The following is an 8625-nucleotide window of genomic DNA, read 5'->3' as shown; positions in this document are numbered from 1 at the left end:
TATTTACTCCTTAGGTATATATATAGCCCCACAATCATCACTTACGTTTTAGAGTGCTTTATTAAAAAAACAGCAATTAGTTGAGCTGATAATCAACTTTTTTTTTTTTTTTTTTTTTTTTTTTTTTTTTTTATTGGCTAGAGCTCTAGGCCATTAGGTGAAAAACAGGATTACTTGTGAGAAAAATCAGAATCCTGGAACAGCTGTAGCTAGAGATGGGATTAAACAAAACGTCTTAACACTGAAACATGGCATTAAGAGGCTGAGGATAAAAGCAGACAGTTGATGAGAAGGTTTGTATACAAACCTTGGCTTGGATTATGTCTTGCCTTCGAAGATGAGTCAATTGGAACATTAAAGCTCATGGACACTGAAAAGATCTGCTGTCTGCAGGTCAGATCTGTGCTGGGAGGCTCTGATCAGGTGCTGCTGTCACTGACTCTGGGGATCTGATGTGGCCATGGAGGGCAGGGTTACCTTGTGGCTCTGCTGCTGTTTTTCAGCTGTAGGGAGTGTCTCTCTCTGTAGAATGTAGAAAAACAAAGGAGATTTAATCACTTCAGATAGGAACCTCATGATGTCCATTGGGATGGGTAGAGTGCAACAAGAGGGGTTTGTGCTCTTGTTTGGAAGGGCAGAGAAAGGTGCTGGGGGCCTGTGTGGAGGGACCAGTTCCCTGTTTGGGAAGGTGGGATGAAGGGATAAGAAACTCCAAGCTGAGCAAGCAGAAACTGTGTTCTCAGAAGAGAGGACTCTCATTCGTTTTTGGCTTCCCACTGTTACAGATGAGTAAGGGGATGGTTTGCTCTCACAATTAATGGGTGAACATTATGTGTATGTTAAGAGAAATTTTGTAGATGTATAGTTATGTTACTGCAATGTGTCGTCCCCCTTGCATTGTTATCATGGGATGGCCTTGGTATTTGGGGCATTTGGGGAGGGTTGGCTTCTTACTGTGGCAGCACCTGACCTCAAATCAAGGTGTAAGGAAGTGATCTGCACCCCTGGACAGCATGGAAGGAGTCACTGACAGGACTCTAGGAGGAGCTAGAGGTATAAAAGGTGGAGCATCTGATGCCCCAGGTTTTAGCTTTTATATTTTTCAGATTCTGTGCTGCTTTAGTGTGTAAGTCTAGACTTCATATGAGGGGATGGTGAGCTCTCTTCACAGAGCAGGGAGACAAAACAATTCCTTCTCCAGCTGGGGACCCAAAGACAGCCGATCCAGATCTCAGGCCCAAAAGCACAAACAACGTGGGCTGGAGAGAGAAAAACAAGCAGGATGGATGGGGCTACATGGGCTAAAGCTGGAATTGGACAATGAACTCCAATGTGCAAATGGAGCAGAGCTGATAAAAGTGAGAGACCCCGTGAGCGGTTGTCCATTTTTGTGGCCTTTTTGGGTAGTGCTGCCCAAGATGGATCTTTTGAGGCCTCTGAATAAATCCCTACTTTATTCTTTAGCTCTGTCTAGTCTCTGTTCTAGGTCAGCCTTTACAAGACATCACATCCATTTTGTAAATGAGTACATGGTGGTTTATTCCATACTCTCAGTGCTGTAATTTTTCCTTATTTAGTCCTTTCATTGTATTTTTGTTAAGGTTTAATAAACCTTTGAAATCTTAAAAGTGAGCATTGTTTCTCACACCACTGCCTGATGCCATGGCTGGGAAATGTGTTTCTCTTGATGTCCCCCACTCGTTCTGTCATTCTGTCTATTCCTTCCTTTGGCTGCTTCTGGTGGGAATTTAATTTTCTCAGACTCCTTGGTAGGGTAAGTGTTGCAGCTTTTTGTTACTTAGCAAGAGAAGAGTTTCCTAGGTGCAGTGCAATCACATGCACAGCATTCAGTAATTCAGGAAACCTTCAGTTTCTTCAAATAAATGAAATATGTGAAACAAATACTTATTTGATATTGAATGAAGCTCATCCAAGCTGAATCCGAAAATCACAACTAACTGAAAATGGCAGAAAAAAAGACAATTGTGCTCTCTAGAGATGAGGGCAAATGATAGGTGGAGCAGCAGAAAAAAACTTTTGAAATTAGTTTGTTGGAAGGAGTAAGATCAGCTGCTGTAATGTTCTCTATGTTGCAAAGCTGCTATTGCAGCTCAGGCTGTTCCCATTGCAGCAAAGCGCTCTCAAAAGCACTGGAGTAGCTTGCCCAGCAGAGCTCCATAGAGCAGGATCTCTGTAATTCAGCTTCCACCAGCATTTCTGGGCCTAACCCATCTTCAGGGCCCTGTAACTCAGCTTTCAGATCTTCATTTGGTGCTTGCAATGTGCTGTGCTGTGATTTAACATTTGTCCAAACATCATGATGTGAAACTGTGCTCTCCTTAATCGTGGAGCCTTGTTCAGATCACAGCTGTCTAGAGTAATATATTTATATTATATATATTTATGTTATATATTTTATGTATGTATATATTTGTATTTATTCCAGAGGCCTGTGGCCATGTGGACTCCTTGCAGACTGTCCTGTGGGAAAATGAGCATCTGAGCACCAGTGTAGCCAACACATATTTTTGAGTTCACTAAGAGACTTATTCCTGCAGGATGAAGTGGTTGTGCTGTGCTCAGAGGAGGACAGGAAAATCACAGAAGGCCTCTGAACCTGGTGATTGAGAACATCAGAGGTGGGTAGAAATTAAAAAAAATATAGTTTTAGTTATACAAGAAAAACAGGTGAGTGTTGGTTATGTATTGTGGTTTGAAAAAGGGTGATTTGGGCAGCTGCACTAAAGGTCTGGAGTGAGTACTACAAATGGCTAAGATAAACATGATTCTTAGAGGCAGGACCAAAGGAGTGAAAAAGGCACTGAAGCTTGAATCCCTTGACTAAAAGTAAATATTTTTCCCTCCCATACGGAGCCACATGAGGTGTGTTGTTCATATGTTTAACATCTCATTACCTTTATTATCTTTATTTCTCACCAGTGTTTTCTGCATGCTGTAAATACTCTTTGTGGCTGTGCCATGGATTGTAAATGCCTAAAACAGTAATTTTAACTGCCAGATGTGTGTGTGACTGCCTTGTTTTAACACTCCCTGATGTGAACTGTTACCCCTCAGCCTTGGTCACAGGGACCTGTGGAGCTGCAGGTTCCCCTCCTGTGTTGTGCTGTAGGTTCTTTGTTAATTGCAGTGGAATAATGCTGTATATGCCATGCAGAGCTGTAAATATGGGCAGGGGAGCGTGTCTTACTTACAGGTTTCTGTAGAACTTTTGCAAAATTCTCTTGTGCCTGGAAATTGCTTTAAAATGATGAGTGGTACTAAAAATTTCATCTGTAAAATGAGTAAACGTAAGAGAATATTCCTTACTCAGGATGCTTTGGTGCGTGTTAACTAACCCTTGTAGTGTGCCTGTGTGGCTTCTGTGGCACAGAAAGGGGAAGGGCCTTTCAGAAGGGAATTCCACTTTGAACACTTGATGTGAAAAAGCAAAAATTGGCCTACCTGATGTACCTGAGATGGAAAAGAATTCTGTGTCACAGTGAGGGTACGAGCCCCGAGTTCTGCTCTTGCCAACAGCTTTATTAGTGCACGGTGTTTATAGGTTCTAATTTCCTCCTAAAATACCAAAGGCAGCCTTTGGTATAGTCAGTTTGGTCACCATTTAATGTTCTGCCAGATCCCCCTCTCCTAAAAGGCTGTGTGGTGCTTCCACTTCCCTCAGGAGGGACTGATGTGACAGCAGAGGGGTCACACACAGCCCTGCCCACGGGCAGCCTTGTCTGCTGGCCCAGTGCTTGTATCAGTGTGCACGAAAATCCAGAAGTGGTGATGAAATCCAAGAAGCCCAGTTCTGATTAGGGTTAGTGCTTAATCACCTATTTATAGGAAGAAATTGATTGTGAAGATTGTTTTACCAGGATTGAAGAGAATTGCTTATTTTTCCAGCTCACACAAAGCTCTTCCAGTGAAGGAAGAAGAGGGGGCTGGCTGTCCTTTGATGGCCCTTCAGGAAGGGTTTAATGCTTTGCACTTCCTCCAGGTGATTTCTCTGCCTGGCTTGAGCAGCAGCTTTGCCAGATCCAGGCAGGCCCTGAGGGGCACATCTGAGGCTGTTCAAGATGTGATTTCTCAGGCTGGTGACAAGTGGGCACTGCCAAGTAAACAGAGTGACAAAATGTTGGTTTTTTTTTTTTTTTTTTTTTTTTTTTTTTTTTTTTTTTTTTTGCCAGCATGCCACCTGGCATTTCTGACTGCCCAGTGTTGATCCCTTGGCTTTCCAGGTGTATTCCTTGGTGCCAGCTCTTTCACACAGTTGAGTTTCACAGTGGATCCCTGCTAGCCTGGCCTTCTGCTTGTGCTGGCAATTGCTGTTGAGTTCTAGGAGGCAGCAGGACTGGCCATGGCCGTCTGAGCCTTGTCCTGGCAGCACTGGTCACAAAGGCTGTGGGTTTTGCTGCTCTGGGTCCTCACCTGGCTGCAATTGCAGAGCTCACGTTATTCCCAGGCTCGGAAATCCACGGAGAGCAGGGCCCTGCTTGTCTCTGCAAGGGCAAAATGCTGCAGGAGTGGGAGCTCAGACAGCCCCAGAGCTGCAGGAGCCAGCAGTGACATTTGGGCAGTTTCAATGTCCGTGTGGATGGATCTTGCCCAGCTGGGTGACACAGAGGAGAGCTTCTTGTCCTCCTCAGCTGTCGCACACCCACATCATCCACCATTACCCATCCTCCCTCCTGTTCCAGCAGGAATTCCTCAGCCAGGAAGGCTGTGCTCCAAGGCACGGCAAACCCCAGCGGCAGGGAGTGTGTGCAGAGAACCTGCCCTTGGTGGCCTTGGAGCAAGCCCAGGCTGCCAGCCAGGGGCAGGACCTGCTGGCCAGGCTGGAGGTGTCACTGTGCCAGGACAGCAGCTCTGGGGGAGCCCTCGCTGCTGGCAGCTGCTGCTCTGGAGAGCAGCTCTGGCAGGGTGGGACCTGGCCAGGGTGCTGCTCACCGGGCCATGGACACTCTGTGGGGGCAGGATGGGACCCGTGGGGCAGCAGAGCTGTGAGCTGAGCAGGCTGAGCTGGCTCAGCTGCTGCTCAGCAGTGGGGGAGCTGTGTCCCTTCAGGCTGGCTCTGCTCACAGGGAATTTGCTACTTGTGTACAGCAGGACTTTTTGGATCAGAGGGAGAAATAATATTTTTCCCCTCTCCTGTTTTTGAACTACAAACCCACCTGTTGCTGTTTCTCTTTCCTCCTCCCTTTGCATTCTGCGTGCTGTTCGGGGCTGTTTGGGACACATTGTCAGTGTGCACAATCACTTAATTTGTAACCTTTGTCCTTACCTTAGCCCAGTGAAATGTCATAAACAGAGCTTAAGCTGACCTGAGTGCTTGCTGTTGTTCTTTGTGGCTGACCAGCTGGAGTTGGTCCTGATGATCTGCAGGTGATCTGGATCACAAAGGCAGAGCCAGCCTCTCCCACTGCGCTCTCTCCAGAGAGCTTGGCAGAGCTGCTGGATCAGCAGGGCTGCACTAATCTGTGCAGAGGCAGGGCAGGAGAGAGGATGGAGGCTGATGAAGTTGCTGAACTGGATGCACTTGCAAGAAGTCTTTGACTTGCAGGTAGTTATTAACCTGTAATTGTGTGACAGGATTTCTGTGAATACTTCCAACTTCTAGGTGATCACTGAAAGGTTCCTGGTACATTTTTGTTGCTGTTTTTTTTTTTTTTTCTGTGGCTACTTGGGAAAGTCTTGCTGCATGGTTATAACATAGAAATAATTAACAAATTGTAACTAGTGAAAGGGTGTGTGTTTGTAGCCAAATGTTCTCATTCAAGGCAAAACAGAACCAAGAGTCAGAAGATAAAAATTATTTGGTGTTGCTTCAGAAAATCCTGTTTAGTAGTTGTAGTTTGGTTTGGAAAGAGAATATTCTAGAAAAGTAGGGTTGGACATGTTCATCACCCAAACCAGATTGCAGTGTCGTATGACAGAGTAGCAGGATTTGGTGCTGACTCCTCCCAGCAAACAGGCAAAGGTGCCCCAGGGAGGATGGTCTGGACCGAGGTTGATTAAAGGAGACATCTGGAGATGGCATCCTCCCCAGAGCTCTTCCCTTGCCCTTCGTGCTCTCCAGAACTGCTGCCTGAACGAATCACTGCCTTCTCCATCAGAAATCCAAGCCTTGCAGCCTCCCTGGCTTCCACAAATGTCTGAGGATTTTTGTGGAGTCAGCACTAAAGAATGAAACGTTTGGAATGACCTTTGGGACGTTCCTGATTTCACTGACCATGGTCCATGTGAGGTGACACACAGGGAAGCAGAGTGGCCATCCAGCAGTGGGAATGCAGCAGGCACCCATCCGAGATCCAGCAGGGACCCAGCGGGGATTTATCAGGCATCCGGCATAGATTCATGAGGGATCCATTGGGAATTCATGAGGGATCCACCAGAGATTCATGAGGGATCCATGGGGGATCCGTGAGGCATCAGTGGGGGATCCATGAAGGACCCACGCAGGATCCATCGGGGATCCATAGGGGATCCACCAGGGATCAATGAGGGATCCATGGGTGATCCCTGTGGGATCCATGTGGGATTCATGGGGGATCCATGGGGGATCAACGAGGGTTCCGTGGGGGATCAATGAGGGATCCATGGGGGATCCATGGAGGAATCCACGCGGGATCCATCAGGGATCAATGAGGGACCCATGGGGGATCCCTGCGGGATCCATACGGGATCCATCAGGGATCAATGAGGGATCCATGGGGGATCAGTGAGGGATCCTGCGGGATCCATCGGGAAGCGCCAGGCGCGGCCGTGCCCAGCGCTGCCATCGGGCACCACCTGGCGGCCACCAGCGGTCATTGCAGCCCGCGCGGCTGCGGCGGGGCCGCGGATTGGGTGGGGATAAATCGGATAAAGGAAAAAAGGAATAAAGAAATAAAGGGAAGTGTCTGAGGGGCAGGGATAAATAATAGAGGGCAGTGTCCCGGGAGCAGAGATACGGGATAAAGAGAAGTGTCCCGGGTCCGAGGGCAGGGACACGGGATAGAGGGCAATGTCCTGGGGCCGAGATCGGGATCACAGGATAAAGGGCAGTGTTCCAGGAGCGGGGATGGAGGGCAGTGTTCCGATGCTGAGAGCAGGAACAAGGCTCAAGTTCCTTGAAGTGCCAGGGGTTCCACACATTAGTGCTGTGGGACACACTAAGTGCAGCTCAGGCCTTTGGCATTTTTAGGTTCTTCAGGTTTGCTCTGAGTTTCAGGGGGAAGAGGGAAGCCCAGACAGCTGTTTAGAAAAGCCGTTTTTAAATGCTGGAGCTGGGAACTGTGTTTCAGGCTCTTTGCACTGCCCCAGTGCAGAGCAGTCCGTGGTCCCTGAGCCCCAGCTGCCGTGGGGCAGAGCAGAGGGGGCACCCGGAGCTGCCTTTGACCCTCCCCGTGTGGGAATGCTCTGGTTTGCAGGCCAGGCTTTGGGCTCCTGAGGCTGCCACGAGAGCTCCTGGGACCCTTTGCAGCCCAGCTGTTTCTGACTTTTTAGCAAATTTCACTGGGATTGTGTTTGCTGGATGTGTTTGCCTGGGGAACTCTGTCCTGCTTTGTTCTGGTTGTTCTGGCGACTTCACCCAGAGCACTGGCTTTCCTTTTTTAATGAGGAATTTAGGAGTTCCAGAGATTTCTGACTGATTGTAGCATTGATGAAGGGGTTAACTGGATGAATTAAGAGAGTCTTGAGGGGAAGCAGGTGGGACAGCTTCTCACTGAGGATAAGTGGAAGGAGCTGCTGGTTTTTCCTTTAGGTCAGGCAAGAACAAAGGAAGGTGAGTGAGGTCAGTGAAGATCTGTGGATGTTTATTGCTCATAAAGCATTTTGCTGGTGTTGTTTTATTTTCCTTGTTTTCTGATGCAGCCTGAAAGAATGTCTTTGTTTTGTTTTCTGTTATGTTTTTTCTATGGAGAGGATTCAGCCTAAATCTTCCACTGTGATCTGATCAGACTCTTATTCATTTCCTGGTAGGACTTAATGACTTGTGGTACACTAAGATTGTGAAATAGGAAGATTTCAATGAGAAGGATATCACCTTGGTATTTCATTCCAGAAAGCTTGTGAAGTAAAGCCAGCAGAGTTTTATTTCTTACTCTCTCAAACTTGAAACAACTATTAAAAAAGGGAAAAAAAGGGAGAATCGGTCAGAAAGGATGGTGATTATTTATTATATTTATTTATTATAACCTCATCTGAAATATAGTAAGTGTAACTATTATTTTTAGCCAAATAAGAGAGTACATCACCATATTTATTGCCACCAGAGCATTTTTCCTGCATGTGACATATGCTAGGGAGTGAAAAGATGTAAACTGAATGTATAGAGGTGGATCTGTACCCTGAACTCTGAGCTCCAAAAACCAGTGAGACCTTACAGGCTGTCCCCTGCAGTCAGCCCTGGCAGGGTGACAATCCCTGTATAGGGCAGGTGTCACTGCCAGGCTGGCTGGGCCCTCCTGGGGATGTTCCAAGCCCTTGTGGCTGAAAGGAAGAAACAAGAATGCACTTCTTGAAGAAAAAGAGCTCAGAAATGATGATTTGATATTTCCTCTGGTAACCAATCCTTCTGGTTTCACTGGGTTTGCTGTTTTAGTAGCATTGACTGCAATAGGATAATAAATCATAGATTTG

This window comes from Vidua chalybeata, chromosome 11 (assembly GCF_026979565.1).
Source record: "Vidua chalybeata isolate OUT-0048 chromosome 11, bVidCha1 merged haplotype, whole genome shotgun sequence".
Classification (NCBI taxonomy): domain Eukaryota; kingdom Metazoa; phylum Chordata; class Aves; order Passeriformes; family Viduidae; genus Vidua; species Vidua chalybeata.
Note: the sequence above shows the minus strand (reverse complement) of the source record.